General features: G+C 46.8%; 1 long non-coding RNA gene across 1 annotated transcript; it reads left to right on the forward strand.

Annotated features, from left to right (window-relative positions):
• The first annotated feature begins 304 nt into the window (after nucleotides 1-304).
• Nucleotides 305-22,169, forward strand: LOC110343168. Its single transcript, XR_002385366.2, has 3 exons — nucleotides 305-551; nucleotides 21,001-21,078; nucleotides 21,908-22,169. It is a non-coding gene; the product is annotated as an uncharacterized LOC110343168 (long non-coding RNA).
• Nucleotides 22,170-22,239: the final 70 nt, after the last annotated feature.

The raw sequence follows: 22,239 nt of genomic DNA on the forward strand, positions 1-22,239 counted from the left end.
CCAGAAGAGGGCACTGGATCCCCCAGAACTGGAGTTACAGATGGTTGTGAGCCACTGTTTGGTGCTGGGAACCACCTTGAGTTCTGAACAAGACCAGCAAGTGCTCCTAACCATTGAACCATATCTGCAGTGTTCAAAGGCGTGGCCTCTGGAATCAGATTAGATCTGAGGACTCTGGCCTCGTGGATGTATTCATACATTTATGGATTCAAAGCATCGTGGACTGTTAGGAGATGGTGGGAACTGAGAACTGGGCCACCGTCGGAGGGCGTGCCCTTGACGGTCATATTATGCCCTTCCTTCCTTCCTCTCCTCCTTGCCTCTCAGCATCTGGACTGCCGTGCGTGGAGCAGCTTTGCCCCACCAAATGCTCCCACCAGGATGTCCCGCCTCACCACAGGTCTGGAAGCAGCAAGGCCAAGGTGAACACGGATTGAAACCTTTGACTGTGAGCTGAATCCTCCCAGCTGACTTCCTTGTCTGGAAAGGTAGCTGGTGCGATGCAAATGCATCATGAAAGTCACAATCAGCCAGAGTACCACCGTGCAGAGGTAACCATGCTGGCTGGGGAAGTGGCTTAGTGGGCAAGATCACTTACCACCAAGCCCAGGACCCACATGATGGAAGGAAGATCTGCTCTGCAAGTTGCCTTTTGACCCCCGTATACACACACACACACACACACACACACACACACACACACACTCACACTCACTCATTCTCACTCACACACACACAGACACACACACAGAGGCAGTACATGGTAAAAAGAGAGGGGGGTAATCATTGACCTCTGATGGGGAAGTCCTGTGTATATGCCAATAAAGCACTGTTGGCCAATAGGGAAGCAAGATAGGTGGGACTAGGAGTTGAGGAGGATTCTGGGAAAGAGAGACACCGGCAGACATCATGTAGCCGCCGTAAAAATAAGAAGGTCCGGACCCTTTTCTCTGGTAAGAGAAATACTTAGATTAACAATTATGGCTTAAATGTTTAAGTCAGAGCTAGCCAGTAAGAAACAAAGCAAACGGCCAACAGCTTCATAATTAATATAGCCTCCTGTGTGTGGCTCTGGAACCAGGCTGGTGGGAAGACAACACTCTACAGACCTCCATGTACACACACACACACACACACACACACATACACACACACACTCTACCACTAAGCTATATCCTTAGACCCCTGGCTTGGCTTCTTTTTTGAAGTTCTCAACTAGCATGTATTAATTATATATGACATTGAGTTCCATTATGACTTTTTTACACATGTATATAATGCAATTAGATCACATGCACCCCTACCACCCTTTTTTATTTTAAAGATTTTTTTATTTTTATTTTTATGTGAATATGGTATTTTGCCTGCATATATGTCTGTGTGAAGATGTCAAATCCCCTGGAGCTGGAGTTACAGTTGTGAGCTGCCGTGTGGGTGCTGGGAATCAAACCCCAGGGACCTCTGGGAGAGCAGTCGGTGCTCTTAACCACTGAGCCATTACTCTAGTCCCCCACTACTCCCTTTTAACCCCCTCCCACTCCCATTGATCCCCTTCCTCTTCCAGCTAGCCACTCCCATCTCATGCCTTCTTTTGGAGGGGGTTTTGAACCGGTGAATTTAATTAGGGTTAATTATAGGAGCACAGGCGAGGGGTAATATACAACAGCGCGGGCGAATCGCTGACAGCTACACCACTGAAGGAAATGTCTCCCTGCCCCCAGCCAACGACTGCTTTTAGATACTCAGCAAGAGAGGGAGCTTGGAGCCTCCTGAGGGCCTCCAGCCAGCCACCGTCGGCTGTCTGGTGTTCTAGTACAGTGAAGACTCCTCTGATGCTCGTGAGCTGTGGTTTTATCTCACCCCTGTACTCCCATTCAGTGTACCCCAGGCGCCACCCTGTCCTCTCCTTTATTGAAGAAAGAAGTTACTTAGACGTCCTTTAATCAGGGGACCGGATGTGGTTCAGCTGGGGGGGTGTTTGGCTAGGAAGCACAAGGCCCCAGGTTTGATCTCCAGGGTCACACTAAAACAAAACCAAACGCCCTGGAGACCCACACCTCTAACAGCAGAGCTGGGGCCAGCAGGGACAGAGGGGCTTCCTTCCAGGAGGTAGTCTTTCCCTGAGACTGCGCTGAGGATTGGCTTAGCTTTGCTTCTTGTCAATTTGACACAGGCTAGGCTCATCTGAGAAGAGGGAACCTTAATTGTGAAAACACCTCCATCAGGTTTGCCTACAGGCAAGTCTGGGGCGTTTTCTTGATTGGTGACTGATATGGGAGGGCGCACCCATTGGTGACAGTAGCCCCCCTGGGCAGGTGGCCTGGGTTCTCTAAGAAAGCAGGTGGAGCTAGCCATGGGAAGCAGGCCAGTAAGCCACACCCCTCCATGGTTCCCACTTGAGTTCCTGCCTTGAGTTCCACCCTGATGTCCCTTGATAATGAACGGTAACCTGTAAGCCAAAGCCAAATAAACCCTCTCTTTCCCAAGTTGCTTTTGGTCAGAATGTGTTTGTTTATTTGTTTGAGACAGGGTTTCTCTGTGTAGCCCTGGCTGTCCTGGAACTCACAGAGATCCGCCTGCCTCTGCCTCTGCCTCCTGAGTGCCAGGATCAAAGGCATGCCCCACCACTGCCTGGTGGTCAGAATGTTTCATCACAGCAGCTGAAAACAAACCATCGAAGCTCTCCCTGCGTTCCATTTTCCATAACATGCTCCATGGCTTGCAGAAGTGAGGAAAGGGACTGTGCTTTTGGTGGGAAGAGCTACGGTTTCAGACAGAAAGGAAGGAAGGAAGATAAAAAGAGAAGCAGGCTGTCGAACTACTTTTGTAAGCAATAGCCCATAGTGGATGCTTAATACAAAACAGTGGTTGCAATAAATCAGAGACCACCAGGGTATCCCTAATGTTTAGCTACTGATGTATCATGTGTGAGAGAGGTTGGGGTGTTTCAGACACCCTACCAGCCAGTTTACTGTTTTCTGGGAGGCGTTTGCATCTTAGCTCTCGCTGGATAGGGAGGGACTGCTCCTCCCTGTGTTATTAGGTTCCTAGAGACAGAAAGCCACCCTCAGATGAGCCTTTCATATGCAAACTAATGAACCCTCTGCCATGGGCCAGGTGACTTATGCCATTCCTCTCAGGAACTGCAATAACCTAGATTTTCTTGTATAGCTCAATGAAAGCAATAATCACATTTAAAAAAGCAAATACCATTTGTCTCATAATACAGGATCTGTAACAGGCCTGATTGAGCCTCTCGGTGAGTGGTAATATTTTTAGGGAAATTAATAGACAGTCAGATGCAGGTGGTTGGAAGAGGCTTTCTTTGACCCTCTGATGGCCCCTAAGCCCTAATACTAACAGGAAGAACCTTGCCAAGAATGGGAGACTCCTTTGTTGCTACCATATTGGCCTGGGGAGTTCTTTCAGAGACCTCCACTTAGGCCAAGATAGAATTCTTTTTTTTTTTTTTTTTTCAAGATAGAATTCTTTACTGCAAAAAAAGAATTTAGGATGAGTCAGGATGGACCGAAGTTGAAGTTTTTGTTTGTTTGTTTGTTTGTTTGTTTGTTTGTTTGTTTGAGGCAAGGTTTCTTAGTGTGGCCCTGGTTGTCTTGGAACTCGCTCTGTAGAGCAGGTTGGCTTTGAACTCAGCTCCCAAGTGCTGGTGCTGGGATTAAAGGCATGTGCCACCATGCCTGGATAAAGTTGGAGGTTTTAAGAAAAAATTTTAATATCACTTTAAAGTGAAGAGGAAAAGGACAGTACACACACAAAACATGGGCATGAGCTTCTAAAAAGAGCCAAGCATGGTTTTAGCAATAGCCAGACAGACAATTGTGATGGCTTCTGAAAGCATTTAAAGGTCTTTTTTGGAGACAGGGTCTCATGTAGCTCAGGCTGGCCTCAGACTTGTTAGATATACAGTCTTATTTCTCAGCTCTGTTTTTACATAAGACAGCATACTGCATACAGTAGTCCCCCACTTGTGGGTGGGGAGCACAGTCCCAGTCCTAGTGTATGCAGGAAACAGTAGATAGTGACACAGTCTCTGCATGCTGCCCTCTCCTGCTGCTTTTCAGGGTTCGCCAACAGAGCTCATTGCCCTTCCAGGTTTTATAGTTTGGTAGTTTGGTGCCTCTTATTTATTTATTTTTTCTCATTTTTCAAGGCAGGGCTTCTCTGTGGTTACGGAGGCTGTCCTGGAACTAGGTCTTGTAGACCAGGCTGGCCTCGAACTCACAGAGATCCGCCTGCCTCTGCCTCCCGAGTGCTGGGATTAAAGGCGTGTGCCACCAACGCCCGGCTTGGGTGCTTCCTTTACATCATCAGTGCTCTTGTGATTTATCCATCACCGAGCAAAATAAGGATGACTTAGACACAAGCACTGTGATCTTGAGATAGCTTATCTGTTGACCAGATTGGGTGGGTAGGGTGTACAAAGCAGACACACCAGGTGAAGGGACCATTCACGTCCAGGGGCGACAGTTCCAGATGTGATCTCACTGCTGGGAAGGGCATGTGAGTAAGATTTACGAATTGTTTCTGGAATTTCTCATTTGATGTTTTCCATCTGCAGTTGACTGTGTGTAACTGAAACCACATAAAGCCAGACCCTGAACAAGGGGGGACCACTGTGTATTTCTCTGTACTCTCTTGTTTTCAGTTAGCAATTTAGCCTGCAATTCATTCCACATGAGTTCATAGAGTACCTTCCTAGAACTCAGGATAAATAATTCAGTCCTGGTGAAAATTTAGGGGAATTACTTTCATATGTGCTCCTAGAGTGTCTTAGCGAATGCTTTTTAGATAGATGTATGCAGGTTGAAGATCTTTAGAATTTGAGGAATCAAATAAAAGTCGGTTGAAACCATGGGAACCCTTTGAACAGGCGGCCTCCCTGTGGTTTTGTATGGTTTTTGCTCCTCAATCTAGTGAGGAAAACGGAGTTAAGGCTAAGGAGGGCTAACTGCTGTGGCATGGCCTAAGTCTAATGCTTTTGCCTATCCAGTACCCTGGTGAATGGGGCAGGGTATTCTTATATGACAAGCATAGGCCCAGAAACCAAATTAGGTTCTAGACTTTTGTGGCAGGGTGTGATGTTGCATTTCTTTAATCCCAGTGTTCAACATGCAGAGGCAGACAGAGCTTTCTGTGAGTTTGAGACCAGCCTGGTCAATATAGTGAGTACCAGGACCCATAGTTGAGACTTTGTCTCAGAAAACAAAGCAAACAAACAAAAAACCTGTCATGGTGGTGCATGCCTTTAATCCCAACACTTGAGAGGGAAGCAGAGGCAGGCAGATCTCTGTGATTTCGAGGCCAGCCTGGTCTACAAAGTAAGTTTCAGGACATCTAGAGCTGTTACACAGAGAAACCATTTCTTGAAAAACAAACAAACAAACAAAAAACAAAAAACAAAAAAAAGGAGCCGGGTGTTGGTGGTGCACGCCTTTAATCCCAGCACTGGGGGGGGGGGGAACGGGGGACAGAGGCAGGCTGATCTCTGTGATTTTGAGGCCAGCCTGGTCTACAGAGTGAGTTCCAGGACAGCATCTAAAATAACACAGAGAAACACTGCCTTGAAAAGCAAAAACAAAAACAAAAAAAAAAAGGAAAAGGAAAGAAAGAAATAGGACTTTGGTGTCCTGAGTATGTCCCCCATGGTGTCACATATTTGAAAACTTGGTCCCTGGTTGGTAGCACTGTTTTGGGAGCTTATCTTAGGAGATAGACCCTTGCTGTGTTAAACATTTCTCTCTGTCTCTCTCTCTCTCTTTCTCTCTCTCCCTCCCTCCTTTCGTCCCTCCGTCCCTCCCTTTCTCCCTCCCTCCTTCTCTCTGTCTCTGTCTGTGTGTGTGTGTCTCTGTGTGTGTCTGTGTGTCTGTGTGTATGTATGTGTGTGTTGTATGTGTGTGTGTGTCTCTGTCTGTGTCTGTGTGTGTGTGAGTGTGTGTCTGTGTGTATGTATGTGTGTGTATGTATGTGTGTGTGTGTCTCTGTCTGTGTCTGTGTGTGTGTGTCTCTGTGTGTGTGTGTGTCTGTGTGTATGTATGTGTGTGTTGTATGTGTGTGTGTGTGTATCCTGCTCCCTATTCCTGCTGCTGTGCCTTCCTTATATGGACTTGTCCCTACAGGACTGTAAGCTAAAATCCTTTCTTTATGTTTTTCTGGGTTGTCATGTTTATCATTGTAACAGCAAAGTGAATGAAGCAGACTCTCACCCAGCCCCCTGCTTTGGCAGCCATGACAGGAGGCAGAAAAGACCCAGCAAGATGTAGGCCTCTGACTCAGCAACATGTGCTGAGCTCTGGACCTTGCCTGACCTTGTCCCAGTCTCTAGGAAGCCAGATACTGTCCATGTGGCAAGGGACCAATCAGAAGCTAGCTGGTGGGTTCTGGATGTGTTTTACAGTAACAGTGGAGTACAGAGCATAGCAACCGCCCTGGGAGGGCCGCTAAGCATAGCAACCATTCCTACAGCTGCAGCTGGCCAATCAACACAGGACCAGTTGCCCAAGCTCTGAAGTGCACCAATCTTGAGACTGTTGCAGACCCCAGACACTCCCCTTGTTCTATTCCAATAAATTCCCTGCCCCGTGGTCCCTACAGGTCCTTCTGGCTCCACCAGCCGAATGGACGGAGGACCTAAGTTAATACAGTTAACTCATTAATTAATTAAAGACTCTTGGCTTTTGCATTGGATAGGGATTCTGGGTGATTTTGGGGTTCAGAAGTTGGGCACAACACAAAGTGCTGCATGGACTAATGCCATCTGCACTCAGAGAGTGTATTTCAAGATAACAGAGGAAAGCAAAGTTCCAACCAGAACAGAGAGGTCACACACCACACTTTATATACATAACTGTCATACTGTCAAAAGTGCTGAGAAAGCAAGGAAGTATCAGAAAGTTGCAAGGGAGACAGTGGTGTCCAGGCTAGACAGAGGGACAGAGGAGGATGCTGCAGGATAGAAGGGTTGAGTGGCATCGTATATGGCTTGGTTGTAGCACACTTGCCTAGCTTATGTGAGATCTTGGTCTCAATCCCCCAGCACGTAAAAACAAGCAAACAAGACACAGACACACACACACACACACACACAGGCACATATACTCTTAGAAACTTTGATTGTTGTGGAGTGACACCATGACCATGACAACTCTTTGGGGGGAAAGCATTCAGTTAGGGCTTGCTCACAGGTTCAGAGGTTAAGTCCATTGTCATCATCGTGGCATGCAGGCAAGTGGACATGGTGTTGAAATAACCGAGAGTTCTGCATCTGGATTGGCTGGCAGCCGGAAGAGAGAGTGACGCTGGGCTTGGTTTGAGAATTTGAAACCCAAAGCCCACCCCAGTGATACACTTCCTCCAACAAGGCCACACCTCCTAATCCCTGTCAAGTAGTACCACTTCCTAATGACCAAGCATTCAAATTATACGAGCCTACGTGGGCCATTACTATTCAAACCACCAAACAACAACAACAACAAACACAGAGGAAAACCAAAGAAGAATGAGAGAGGGGAGAGTCTTTAAAAAAGAAAGCAGAGAAAGTTGTGTCAGAATCATGCTAACTCATGCCTGTAACCCCAGCACTTGGATGGCAGAGGTAGGAGGGCTTCTTGAGTTTGAGATCAGCCGGGACTACAGAGTGATTTTGTCTCAAAACAACCAACCAACCAACAAAAGAAACCAAAACAAAACAAACAAAACCAAAAAATCCAGCCAAACAGATAGACTGTGATGCTAATGGGTAGTCTCTCCCTAAGTCTGACACAAGTTTAATGAAAAAAAAAATCTCAATTTTATAGCAATATCTGGGGTTGGAAAAGTGTTTGCAGTGCGGACAGGAGCACCTATGTGCAATCCATAGTCCCCACGTACAATGCATGGTGGTTCGTGCCTGTACTCCCAGTGCTAAGAGGCAGACCTAGGAGGCCTGCTGGCCAGCCGGGCTCACTGAGTGGGCAAACCCCGGTTCAGGGAAGTCTGTTGTAGTTTTCTTTCTGTTGTTGTGATGCCACGAACAGAAAGAACTTAGGGGAGGAAAGGGTGTGTTTCACCCACACTTGCAGGTCACAGTCCATCACTGAGGGACGTCAGGGGGCTCAGTGCCTTGTACTCAGCCAGCTGTCTTACACAGTCAAGAGGCATCCATCTGCCGAAGATGGTGCCATCACAATGAGCTGGGAACCCCCCCCCACCAGCCAGTCAAGACAGTTCCCACAGACATGGCCATAGGCCAACTTGCTGATCTCAGCCATTCCTTCCTTGATGTTCTCTTTTCCCAGGAGACTCTAGGTTACGTTGAATTGACAATCAGGGGAGACTGTCTTCAAACAATGAGGTGGAGAGCAATTAAAGAAGACATTGATCTTTGGCCTCCGCTTGGATAAGCACACACATGCGTCCACGCCTGCACACACATGAGTACAGCTTCCCTCCAAATATTTATAAACACCAAACATGAAACGATATCCTCTTAGACGAAGGGCCAGAAGACCAGCACTCCCACACCCTGATACATGAACACGTTGCCGGAGAGAGGGGTCAGTGGTTAGAAGCCCTTGCTGCTCTTACAGAAGGAAGACGGGGATCAGTTCTCGGTACCTACATGACAGTTTGCAATCTAGTTCCAAGAGATCTGATGCCTTCTTTCTGACATCTGCAGGCACTAAGCACTCGTATGGTATATATACATGCATGCATGCAGGCAAAATGGTCATGCACATAAAAATGATAATTAAGATACCCAGACAGCGTTTAGGTGCCTTCTGCCTTAGCCCCTGGAGTGGCGGGGATTCCACGCCTGTGGTAACAGGTCTAACTGGTACGTCTACTACTACTAATGTTTCTTTGGGGCTAATGAAATTATGGATAATTTTAGTATTTATAATGTTTCTTAGTTCATATGCTTTTCCTACAATGTGTGATAAAAAATTAACGTTCTCTTAAGAAAAATGAAAAAGATGGCATGATCTCAAGTTATTTCTGTGAGTTAAATAGGTGCTATTCTTAATACGGATAAAGAAGACTCCTTAAAAATTCTATTAGAGGCCGGGCGTTGGTGGCGCATGCCTTTAATCCCAGCACTTGGGAGGCAGAGACAGGTGGATCACTGTGAGTTCGAGGCCAGCCTGGTCTACCGATCGAGTTCCAGGACAGCCTCCAAAACAATACAGAGAAACCCTGTCTCGAAAAACCAAAAAAAAAAAAATTCTATTAGAGGCCAATCTCATCGAGGAACATAGTTACAAACTCCTTAAAATTCTGGCAAAGAATTGAGCCCTAGCAGTCATCTTTGTAAGCTTAGCTAGATGCCAGTTATTACACGCGGTATATAGTATGTGTCTGTCTGTAGATACAAGAGCCATGCAATCTTATGCATGCCAAATACTTGAAATCGAGTTAATTAAAATTAAATTACATTAAAGATCCCTTCCTCCAGTCATGCCAGCTGCAGGGTCAGTGCTTGACAGCTATGGCTGCTTCACTGGACAGTGCATATTTAAATAGTACCTCATTCATTCATTCATTCATTCATGCATTCAGTTTGTGTGTCCATATGCATGTGAGTGTGCTCGCAGAAGCCAGAACAGGACATCATTGTCTTCCACTATAGGTCTCTACTTCATCCAGGAGACAGGATCCCCAGTTCAGCTAGGCTGACTGTCAAACCCCTGGTATCTGCTTGTCTCTGCTTCTAACACTGAGTTTACGGGTATGCGCAGACACGCCCAGCTCTTTATATGGGTGCTGGAGATTTGAACTCAGATCCTCATGCTTAGCTAGATGCCAGTTACTACAAGCAATATATAGGATGTGTCTGTCTGTAGATAAAAGAGCCACGCTATGTAATGTAGAACGAGCGTTCTTACCCACTCAGCTACGTCCCCAGCCCCAGACAGCAGGAATCTGTAGAGCAATTCCATCACCCGGAAAAGTTCTTCCGTAATGCTGGTCTAGAAATGTCTTTATTTGCCCTTGAAAGTGGCGGGTAAGTTCCACAGAGTCATCTGTGGGCAGATCATTTTGTCACCCAGCTTCCGCCAATTTTCTGCCTGAGCTTACAGCATTCAGTTTTGTTTAACATGGAATAAAATTCAATACTCAGACGTCATTTGTCGTTTGGGGAAGGCCGTTTTCTAAAGGACAGAGCTCGTGTTCTTCCTGGAGCCTTGTCAAGAGCCTTCGTCCACTAGAGCTAACAAACATCTGTGGGTGCCAATTTGTTTGGTTCCTGAGCTCTGCGGAAGGCCAAGCCCACATCGGGTTTGAAGCAGCCTTTTATGCTTTTCCAGTGATCTCGGCTGGTGTTTTGGAATACGTGGTGGAGACACCCAGCATTTCTTCACGTACTCTGAAACTTGAGTCATGTTACTCCGTCAGTACAAGGGTGCACAAGTAGATGCCAAGCTACTTCCCTTCTGGGCCTGGTGCCCAAGAGCTTGGCCAACCTCATGCTCCTCTTGGGCTAAAGCGGGGAGCGGGGAAGGGTGGGGAAGGGTGGGGGGGCCGGGGCGGGGCGGGGCGGGGCAGTGGACTGGCTGTGAGCTTCACTATTGATTCTGTCTGTCCATTCACCGAGCATTCCTTGGGGCGTTATGATGCTCCACCCACTACACTGAGATCAGGGAAGAAGGGGATGGAAAGGACAGTCTCTGTCCTCGGAGAACCCCACGCTGCAGGTGGGGAGCCAACACAACCTCTGAGCAGTCCGCACAGCAGAAGAGGCATCTATCCCAGGGGCCAGACGAGGGAGAGTAACAAGCCTTGTAGAGACCAGGGGACACTTCTTGCAGGAGTGATGCCCACGGCTCTGGAGGCTCCAGACCTGAACTTCTGGGAGAGACTTGCCTCTGGGATTTGACAGATAATGGAATCCTTTAGAGAGCGAAGATGGTTAGGATGGTGTGCTGGCTAGTTTTTATGTCAAGGTGACAGAAGCTAGGGTCATTGGGAAGAAGGAATCTCAATTGAGAAAATGCCTCCATAAGATTGTCCAGTAGAGGGGGCTAGAGGGAAGGCTCAGTGGTTAAGAGTACTGACTGCTTATGAGATCCTGAGTTCGATTCCCGGCCATACGTAATGAGATCTGGTGTTAATCTTCTGGCCTGCAGGCATACATTCAGGCAGAACACTGTACACATAATAAATAAATGGCTGGTGGTGTCGCTCCAGCTCCAGGGGACATGACACCCTCATACAGACAGACAGATATGGAGGCAAAAATCACCAATGCATATAAAGTAAAGATAAAAGATTATCCAGTAGGTTGCCAGGCAGTGGTGGCGCACGCCTTTAATCCCAGCACTCAGGAGGCAGATCTCTGTGAGTTCGAGGCCTGCCTGGTCTTCAAAGAGAGTTCCAGGATAGCCTCCTAACCTACAGAGAAACCCTGTCTCGAAAAACAAAACACAAACAAGCAAAAAATAAGGTTGTCCACTAGGCAGTCCCTGTAGGACGTTCTCTTGATGAAGAAGGGCCCAGATCACTGTGGGTGGTGCTACCCCTTGGCAGGTGGTCCTGGATGGTCCAGGCAAACAACCCGGGCAAGCCAGGTAAACACACTAGTGAGCATTGCTACCTCTGCTTAGGTTCCTGCTTTCAGATCCCTGCCTTGAGTTCTTGCCCTGCCTTCTCTCAGCGACTGAGCGTGACCCGAGGGCGCTGAGCTGAAATAAACCCTTCCCGGCTCAAGCTGCCTTTGGTGGTGGAGTTTATCACAGCAGTGGAAACTCTAAGACGGACGGGTATCCAGTTAGTGTGTGGGCTTGGCTTCACAGGGCGATAGACTGTGCCCACCGCTCTCATTCCTAGCTTGCTAGAGTCAAGTTTCAGACACACTCCTATGTGAGTTGGAGTTAGTACTGAGCTAGAGCAGGAGGGTGATCCTAAAAATAGGTTCTCACCAGCTGTCACCATGATTCTGAGATGGGTATCTGGAGAGCTGCCACCGGTTGGGGCTATGGGAGGAGATGACCACTGTGAGGATGCACAGAGGATTCAGCTGATGATTGGTGGCAGCTTGTGTGTTGGGGGACCGGAGCCAGGGGGAAATGGAGGGAGGGGAACGGGGACAGGCAGATTGCTGGACCTGACCCTCCCTCCAGAACATTCCTGCTTGCCACCATTGCTACCTAACTGTGTGGGAGAGGTAGACTTTCCAGTTCAGTCTGGGCCACTCTCTGTTGCTGTTTGTTTGGTGTGTGTAGTGGCATCCTGGAGAGGGGGTTGGTTTACATTCTCTTACTGACTCTGTGTGTAGGATTGCGTTTGGGCGCACAGCAAATGTGTGGTACGGAGGGCAGTTTAGGGAGTCGATTTTCCTTTCACCTTGGGAGTCTGAAAGATTTAACTCAGGAGCGGGGCGTTGGTGGCGCATTCCTTTAATCCCAGCACTCGGGAGGCAAAGGCAGGTGGGTCTCTGTGAGTTCGAGGCCAGCCTGAAGAAGGTCTTCCTTTGGACCTCCATCTCCTGAATAATGACACAGAGACTTTTTATTAAGTATGGAAGCTTGCCCTTAGCTTAGGCTTGTTCTCAACTAGCTGTTAAAGCTTAAATTAACCCATTTATAAAGCCAATCAGAAGGTTCCTTAGGCAAGTGAGGAAGGACAGGGACACATCTTATAAAATGATTATCTCAACACCAGCCTGGTCTACAAAATGAGTTCTAGGACAGCCAAGGCTGTTGTTACACAGAGAAACCCTGTCTCAAACAACAACAACAACAACAACAATAACAACCATGAAACAGATTTAACTCAGGCCGGGTGGTGGTGGCGCACGCCTTTAATCCCAGCACTCAGGAGGCAGAGGCAGGCGGATCTCTGTGAGTTCGAGACCAGCCTGGTCTACAGAGCGAGTTCCAGGACAGGCTCCAAAGCAATACAGAGAAACCCTGTCTCGAAAAACCAAAAAAAAAAAAAAAAAAAAAAAAAAAAAGAAAAAGATTTAACTCAGGCCATCAGGTTTGGTAGCAATCACCTTTATCATCTTTGCTGCCCCCAAGATCCTGGTTTTAACCCCCTAGGGTTACCAACCCCCTAGGGATGTCATTTCCTCTACTAGTTTCCATGTGTGCGCATGCGTGTGCCTGGATATATATGTGTGTGCATGTGCATGTGTGTGCGTGTGTGCGTGTGTGTGCATGTGTGTGCATGTGCATGTGTGTGCGTGTGTGTGCATGCTATACTCATTTGTGCGCGTGCGTGTGAAGGAGCTCGTGCTGTGTGAGTACTTGTGGAGACCGGAGCTTGATGATGGGACGTCCTTATCTGTCACTTTTCCACCTTATTTTTGACAGAGTCTCTCGCTGCATCTGGAGTTGACAGTGGCTGGACTGGCTGGCCAGGGAGCTCCAGGAATCTGCCTGTCTCTACCCCTACCACACCAGTTCTGGGGTCACAGACACGTGCCATCTCATCTGGCTTCTTATGTGGGTGCTGGGGATTTGAACTCAGGTCCTTATGTTTGCCCACTGAGCCATCTCCCAGGCCCTTGTCTCTTCTCTTTTATACCCAGAAAGCCTTCTTTGGGAACTGAGATCAATAGCTACTTAGTTGAGAGCATAGAATGTCTAGCTCTAACCTTATGTGCTCTTCTGTCCCCAAATCTGTCACATAGGCAGGGGGTCCTGTCCTGTGTTCTGTTTGTGTCTACCTGATTGTCTGGTTTTTCTCAGCATTATTCTCTTCTTTCCGTTTTCTTTCTTTTAATGAATGTTACCCATGCTTCCATTGTTCAAGACCCAGCTTAAACTCAGCCTTCTCTGTGACTCCTTCCCTGGCTGTAGCTCACAGTGACAGGCTCCTTCTTCTGATTTTCCTATTTGAAGTCTTCCAAACCTTGCCATCTAACCCTGAGAATGACATTAAAGAGGGGATGATTGGCCATGGAGGCCTCTATCTTGATGGCACAATTTTTTTTCCCTTATCTTGGGGGAAGACACTACCTTCTGAACATTTATTTTCATTTATTTTGTTATTTGAGATAGGATTTCACTTTATAACCCAGCCTGCCTCCATCTCCTGAGTACTGGAATGAAAGACATGAGGCACTATGGCTGGCTAAGATTTTTTTGTTGGAAATATAACATCCTTATCAAGGGAAATAATATTCAAGATCGCATTATCCTAAACAACAATCTTAAATGTTGCATTTCTTTCAGTCATGCACATTGTTTTATATTGAACTGTACATTATATAGTAAAGAGTTATTTCATTTTCGTGTGTGTGTGTGTGTGTGTGTGTGTGTGTGTATCACACGCACGCAGTGCTCACAGAGGCCAGAAGAGGGCACCAGCTCACCCAGAACTAGAGCTAAAGTTGGCTATGCATTCCTTACCAACATGCCTAGACATTTGTCTCCTAGGTAACTCTGGACACCGTCAGGTTGACAATCAGCATGTCCACTGGCACTGCTTGTTTTGTCCAGAAGTTACTGTTGGCCTTTTACACGGCTCCATGTCAGCTTTTCCACAGTCATCGGCTCTCCTGGGTCCCCTTCTCCTTTCGCCTCCTCTCTTCCCAGCGACAGGCTCTCACATCTGAAGCTAATGCCCGGCTATAGATGATTTCTGTGTCTGTGTCTTTGGCCTCTTGGCTGAATCTTTCCAGCCCCCGAGGACTCTTCCTTGCCATAGCTCTTACCAGCTGGGCTCTCTGCCACTGGCCCAGCGCTCACAGCTAGTCATTGGGTATTCAACTCTTCGTCTTGTGTCCTAATCCAGCCTTGTCTAGTCAAATACTTCTTAGACATGACACAAAAACCATGAGCCAAAAAAGCAAGAAAGGCTGGCTTTCATCAAAGTGAGAAAAAAAAAAAAGCCTGCTCTTTGAAATATACCATTAAAGAACGAAAAGGCAAGATGTAGGCCAGGAGAAAATATTGCCAAAACATTCACTGATGGAAGATTTGTACCAAAAAATGTGTAAAAATGCTCACAAGTTGGCAATAAGAAAAGTGGCCCACAGCCAGGCAATGGTGGCGCATGCCTTTAAATCCAGCACTCTGGAGGCAGAGGCAAGCAGAACTCTGTGAGTTTGAGGCCAGCCTGGTCTACAGAGAGAGTTCCAGGACAGGTAAAGCTGTTACACAGAGAAGCCTTGTCTCAACAAAGCAAAATCAAAAAGGAAAAAAGGAAGGAAGGAAGGAAAGAATGAAAGAAGGAAAGAAGGAAGAAAAGTGGAGAGATGACTCAGAGGTTAAAAGCTCTGGCTGATCTTCCAGAGGACCCGAGCTCAATTTCCAGCAACCACACGGTGGCCACAAACATATGAGATCTGGCGCCCTCTTCTGGCACGCAGGCATACATGCAGACAGAACACTGTATACATAATAAATAAATAAAATCTTAAAGAAGAAAGAAGAAAAGTGGCCCAAATATTAGACGTGTAAAAGATCTGAAAACACACTGCACCAAAGAAGACCAAATACAAATAAACACAGGACCTGTGCTTAGCTTTGATATAATGCTAGAATGAGTTATCTGTGCACAGCTACTAGACACACTCAGTTAAAACTGCAACAAAGCTGGCGTCATGGTTCATGCTTATTATTCCAGCCATTTGGGAGGCTGAGGTAGGAGTTAGATAGTCTGAAGTCATCCTGGTCATTTACTGAGACCCTGTCTCAAAATGAAATTTAAAGAGGTTTGAAAATGTTATTCAGTGGTCTTGGGTTCCTAGTCTTATACATACAAACAGAAACAAAAGTGAATAAACACACACAAACAAAACCCAGCAAGGATATAGAATAACTAGGATTTTCATTGCTAGTGGGAATGTAAATATAAATACCACTTTGGAAGACCATTTATCTGTTTCTTTTTTTTTTAAGATACATTTATTACATATACAGTGTCCTGCCTGCATGCCAAAAGAGGACACCAGATTGAATTGTAGATGGCTGTGAGCCACCATGTGGTTGCTGGGAATTTAACTCAATACTCCTGGAAGAGCAGTCAGTGCTCTTAACCTCTGAGCCATCTCTCCAGCCCCTTATCTATTTCTATTTCTTCTTCTTCTTCTTCTTCTTCTTCTTCTTCTTCTTCTTCTTCTTCTTCTTCTTCTTCTTCTTCTTTTTTGGTTTTTATAAGACAGCGTTTCTCTGTATTGTTTTGGAGGCTACTGGTCCAGCCCGGCCTCCAACTCACAGAGATCTGCCTGCCTCTGCCTCCCGAGTGCTGGGATTAAAGGCGTGCGCCACCACCACCTGGCCCCTTATCTATTTCTTATAAAGCTAACTATACATTTACTACAGAATATGGTAATTCTACTCCAAGGTATTACTCAAGAAAAACGGAAGCACAAGTTTACACAAATACCAGGCAACAAATAATAGGTGAGAAATTGGAAACAACCCAAAGTGTCCATCAGTTAGTGAGATGTATAAACAACCTGTGGTATGTCCATTCAGTGGAACAGCGTTTCTCTGTGTAGCCCTGGCTATTCTGGAACTTGCTTTGTAAACCAGGCTAGCCTTGAACTCATAGAGATCTGCCTGCCTCTGCCTCCCGAATACTGGGATTAAAGGTATGTGCCACCACTGCCTGGCGTGAGCTGCTTTTAAATATTAAAAAGAAAAACAAGGATGTGTAAGGTGTAACATGTATTCTTTCCCACCAGCTGCCTGGGTCCTGCCGCTGTCTCTGCCCCCAAATAACAGACGAGACACTATATTAATTATGAAGCTGTTGGTCGTTTGCTATGGTTTCTTTTTTTTTTTTTTTTTTTTTTTCGAGACAGGATTTCTCTGTGGCTTTGGAGGCTGTCCTGGAACTAGCTCTTGTAGACCAGGCTGGCCTCGAACTCACAGAGATCCGCCTGCCTCTGCCTCCCGAGTGCTGGGATTAAAGGTGTACGCCACCAACGCCCGGCTTTGCTATGGTTTCTTAATGGCTAGCTTTGACTTAATTATTAACTCATAATAGCTACTACATATTTTTATAAGGACTTATCTTTCCAAGGACACCATCCTGATGTGTCCTCTCCTCCTGGGATCACATGGTGACTCCCTACTCTTGACTACATTTCCCAGAATCCTCCTTGACTCCTAGTCCCACTTATTTTGCTTCCCTATTGGCCAACAGTGCTTTATTTATCAACCAATAAGACAACATATATACAGAAGGACCACCCCCATCAAGGATGAATGAACAGGGGGAGAGGAATCATACAGGTTTCAAAATTATTTATTTTCTTTGTATCTCTGTATGGGTATTCCCCCCCTCTGTGTGTGTGAGTGTGGTGTATGTGTGTGTATGTGTGTGTAGATGATTATAAGCCAGCGTTTGAGTTCTAGAAGTTGAACCTAGGTCCTCTGGAAGGGCAAGTGGGTGGTCTTAACCACGGAACCATCTCTCCAGTTCCAAGAAACCACTGGCAGTTTGAGTTGGGCTTTTTCTGGGCTACATGTTGAGTCAATTTTAAATTTTGATAGATAAATGCCCAGATATCCCTCAAAACGCTTATATCAGTAGGATTAAGAATGCCCACTTCCCCATATTCTTGTATAAATGGATAGGATAACAAGTTTAAGCCTGCTCTCTTTGGTGTTGGGCGACGTTCAAATCCTCCTTCATTTGTTCAGGGTTGCAGTTTCCTAAATGGCCTCCTCTCCTCTGCCTGTCCTCTCCAAATGGCCTTATACATTGTTAATAGTCATCTTTCTTGTGCTTCATTCTAATAATACCGCAAAAAGATCTTTGCCGATCCATCATTGCCTGGGATGGAGTTCAGGTCCTTGGCCCCGCAGTTTATGTCTCGTTCTGTGCCGGATTCTCTCCCCTTCTTGTCCATCGGCATTTCTCATCCCTCTCACCGAATGGTTTCCATCCCAGGCTGCTCATGAAAATCCCAGGAAGCTCTACACAGAACACCCCCAAGCCTGAAGTGCACACATTTGAGCTTAATTACCGTAGGTGTGGCCCAGGGATAGTATGCTTTATCTATGGGTCTCCAGTCGACTTTAATTAGTGGCTAGGATTGGGAGCCAGGGTTCCAGGTGAGCTAATACATTAGTTAGAAGAAAAAAATCTCATGTTCTTGCTATTGTATATTTGTTCAGACCATGCATCCCCTCCAAGGGCAATCCCTCTAATTCCTAAAGTCCATTTGATGTGCTGCTGAGTGCTGGGAATTGAACCTAGGTCCTCATGGATGCTAGGCAAGTGCTCTATCACTGAGCCACATCTAGGCTCACGGAGCTTTCCTCCTGCCCTCCTACCAAATGCAAATGCCCTCTTTGAATATGTAGTGATGCCATTGTGACATCTCAAATATTCTGCTTTTGAAGTTGGTTTTTCCCCCTATAACATTATAAGCAGATCGGAACAAAGCCTTGTGTAAGTTCCCTCTGACATTGAAACATTCCTTCTGCAGGAAGGTTAAAAAAAGAAGAAAAGAAAAAGCAGGCTGGGCAATGGTGGGACACACCTTTAATCCCAGCACTCAGGAGAGGCAGAGGCAGAGGCAGATGGATCTCTGTAGAGACCAGCCTGGTCTATAAGAGCTAGTTCCAGGACAGCCTCCAAAGCCACAGAGAAAGCTTGTCTCAGAAAAAAAAAAGACAAAACAAAACAAACAAAGGAACAACAACAACAACAAAAAAGAGAAACAAACAAAAAGCAAAATGAAGACCTCAAAACAGCTTCAGGAAGTCCCTGAAACTGACCGGATTCTCTAGGCCCCTCCCTGCCAGTGAGCAGTAAAATGTTGAGAGTCCCTCTCAGGTTCCCAGAGCAAAGCTGCAAAGGAGACTCTCAGACCAGACACAGCTGAGCTGCCTGGAAGTGGTCTGGAACAATGAGTCACTTGGAAGGGACACCCTCTCGCCTGTTAAACTGCTGCATGCTGTGCAGTGTGTTCCAAGTTCCAGCTTTTGTGACCTGTGCTAGGGTGGGCTTTGGGGATGCAGCTGTCTTTGTGTCATTTCTGCTCCTGTAAGTGACCCCTCACCCATATTCCTGTATTGGACCTGGGTGGCATCTGTACTTTGGTTTGTCATTGGCTGCCTATCTGGGGCGACACAACATGTGGCTAATTACTGTTCTTCAAGGCCCAGCACTCTACTCTTTGGGATAGCCTTCGGAGCTTAGCAAACAGTCTGTGGATGCTTACTCTAGTTGTTTTTTAAATCTTGCACAGTTGTTCCTTCTGCCTGGCACCCTTTTCTCCAGTTGTCCCAAGGTTCATCATCGCCTTACTAGAGAGTGACCGTATTTGACTGCCCGTTAGCCTGGCAACACTGTCTTTTGCCCACACTCCATTCTTCTTACTTTAGTTATTTATTTAATTTTGAGACAGGACCTTACTATGCAGTCTTGACTGTCCTGGAACTTGCTCTGTAGACCAGGCTGGTCTCGAACTCACAGAGATCCGACTGCCTCTGCCTCTCCAGTGCTGGCATTAAAGGCGTAGGTCACCACATCTAACCTCCCCTTTCCCTCTTTATTTTTATTTTATTTATTTATTTGGTTTTTGGAGACTTGGTTTCTCTGTAGCTTTGGAGGCTGTCCTGGAACTCACTTTGTAGACCAGGCTGGCCTCGAACTCACAGAGATCCGCCTGCCTCTGCCTCCTGAGTGCTGGGATTAAAGGTGTGCGTCTCCACATCTAGCCTCCCCTTTCCCTCTTTAAAGGTCACCAGTGGAGTGGAGCGGTCTCTCACTTATTTGTCATCTGTCTTCTGTCACTGGAATTAAGCCCCGTGTGGAGCGGTCTCTCACTTATTATTTGTGGTCTGTCTTCTGTCACTGGAATTAGGAAAAGTCTCCGTCTGTGTGCTGTGGTACCCCCACTATGGGGTCTGGCATACAGCAAGTGCTCAAAATGCGGTGGGACTTCCTGGAACTTGTGGCGATTACTTATCGCTGTGACAAAGCCTTGACAGAAGCAGGGAGGGAGAGCTTATCTGGGCCTGTGGCTTCAGGGGTATCAACCCATTGTGGCGGGGAAGATAAGGGACATCCTGGTGGCTCAGGGGTTTCGGTCCTGCTCGTTCGTGTCCTGGTCAGTCAAGAAGCAGAGCCGAGGATAGAGGGCAAGAAGGCAAATGAGAAAATAAAAAAACACACACATCACCGTAAAACATCTACAAGGCCTATGGCGAGCAGGCAAACTATGAACTAAAACACCCATGGTCGCCCTTGGGTGCACAGGTCTTCCTAGTAACCCAGTGGGCTGAGTTCAAGGGCAGAATTAAGACCCAATAACCTTTGAAAAGATTCACTCAGCTCCATGTGACCCTGGGGCGCGTCTGACTCTCTGCCCACCCTTGGCTCTTTGCTTCATCCTGTAGGCTTTGTGACACTGCATCCACCTGTCCAAGTCCCACCTCCACCCCTGCAAACAACTACCCTCCTCTACTCCCTGAAACCAAACACAACAGCTGTTGGTCCACTTTTGGGAGGACAGACTTCAGGAAGATTTCATACAAGCTCTGGAGTGAGCTGGGCCAAAAGAGTGGAATTCTGGAGGCCTGTGCACTCAGGCCCAGGGAAGATGGATCCGGGCGGGGGTATTCCCTTGGTTTATCAGGCTCTTGGGCCTGTGGGGGCCGGGTGCAGCTGACAGAAGCCCAGGGTGGTACCTGTTTTTTGCTCCAGATCTAAGACTAAAATTGACCCCCTTTCTCTCCTTCCCCAAACCAGGCTAGAAGCCTGCTGAGTCAGGCTGATACTCCCCTCCTGGCTGTTGGTGCATAACTTGTGGTTGAGGGAGAGTCCATCTCTCATTTACTCGTCAAACGAGAATTGGGTGAAAGAGCATCTAAAAAAATCCATTCTGTCTTCTTATATGTCCCCCTCCCAGGACTAACAAGTCATAGCAAGGGCTAAGAAATGAAATACTCACCAGATCTGCTCATTGCATAATTCTGTATGGATGCTCTGAGGGGGCATCTTGAGCCCTATTCTTAGACACAAATGTACATATATGTGTGACTATGTGTGTGTACACACAGACATGCCCATTCATTCCTGCTGTGTCTGCAGAGTCACATTATCTGCCAACTGAGCCCTGGGAGTCATTCTCCTAGACACTGAGAGAGGATTCTCCAATTCCTGACAGAGGTTAGTTTTATGTTTTCAGAGCAGGGAGACGGAGGGACTCTAGGGATCTCCTTTTCCTTAGAGAGCTGATGCCCAGGAGTCCAAGGTTGTGTTTTTTGTTTATTTCTAGCAGACTCTGAGTTGACTCAGAATGGTGAGGGAGATTCCTTTCTCCCACATCCCGAGGTCTAGAGCAATTGGGAACTTCCTGGAGGCCAAATATAAATGATGCATTGGCTCCCATCAATAAATATATAATGAAATCTTCCTGGGGTGATGGGAGAGCCTATGCGGGTTTTTGTTTTGTTTTGTTTTTGTTTCCCCCCGAGACAGGGTTTCTCTGAGGCTTTGGAGGCTGTCCTGGAACTAGCTCTTGTAGACCAGGGTGGTCTCAAACTCACAGAGATCCTGCTGCCTCTGCCTCCCGAGTGCTGGGAATAAAAGCATGCGCCACCACCACCGGCTAGAACTTCTTTTTAAGGTAGTGGGAGGAGGCAAAGTCCAAGTTCTTAATTAAAAGAATACAACACAATAGTACTAAATGTCAAGAGCTGCCCCAGGTGGGTGGTCTGAGGTCAAATGAGTTGTGTACACAAAGAATTCAGAGGAAAGCTAGGAGGGAGGAGACCATAGCTAGGGCTATTGTAATCAGGGTCCAGACACGCTCGGACAAGCAGAAGCTCCATTCCAGTATGCATGAGATTACTCAGTGGGTGGGTGTGTGGCGGGGGGGGCGCAAGAGAGCAATTTATGGGGGCTGCTTAAGGTAGGTGACATAATGAAGCATAAAAATTAGGGTCATCCACAAAAGCTTCTAACCTATATCCCCATTTCCCCTGGAATTTAACAGGTTTTGACCCGCCTTTTTCAGAAGAGGAACTATTGATTCTCGGCCTAGATGGACGGGTTGTCCCTGCAAGACTGGGCAGCTCCTTCTGGCCTGGTCTGTCCCTTCCTGAAGAGCAACCTGGATCCTTTGACCAGCGTGGATAGCTCATATTTCCCTCTTCAGAGTCGGCACGCTGGGCTCTTAGACAAAATTAACTCTTATCCACCGCCCCCCTTCCCCATTTCCTTTGGAAGCTAATCCCCAACGCTGTCTTTTTCATCATTCGTCGGTGTTACTTTCTTTGAAAAAGGCCTGGCTCTGTGTGTTTGCCTGCGTCCGTCCACCTCCATTAG

This window comes from Mesocricetus auratus, unplaced genomic scaffold (genome assembly GCF_017639785.1).
Source record: "Mesocricetus auratus isolate SY011 unplaced genomic scaffold, BCM_Maur_2.0 Super-Scaffold_100019, whole genome shotgun sequence".
Classification (NCBI taxonomy): Eukaryota; Metazoa; Chordata; class Mammalia; order Rodentia; family Cricetidae; genus Mesocricetus; species Mesocricetus auratus.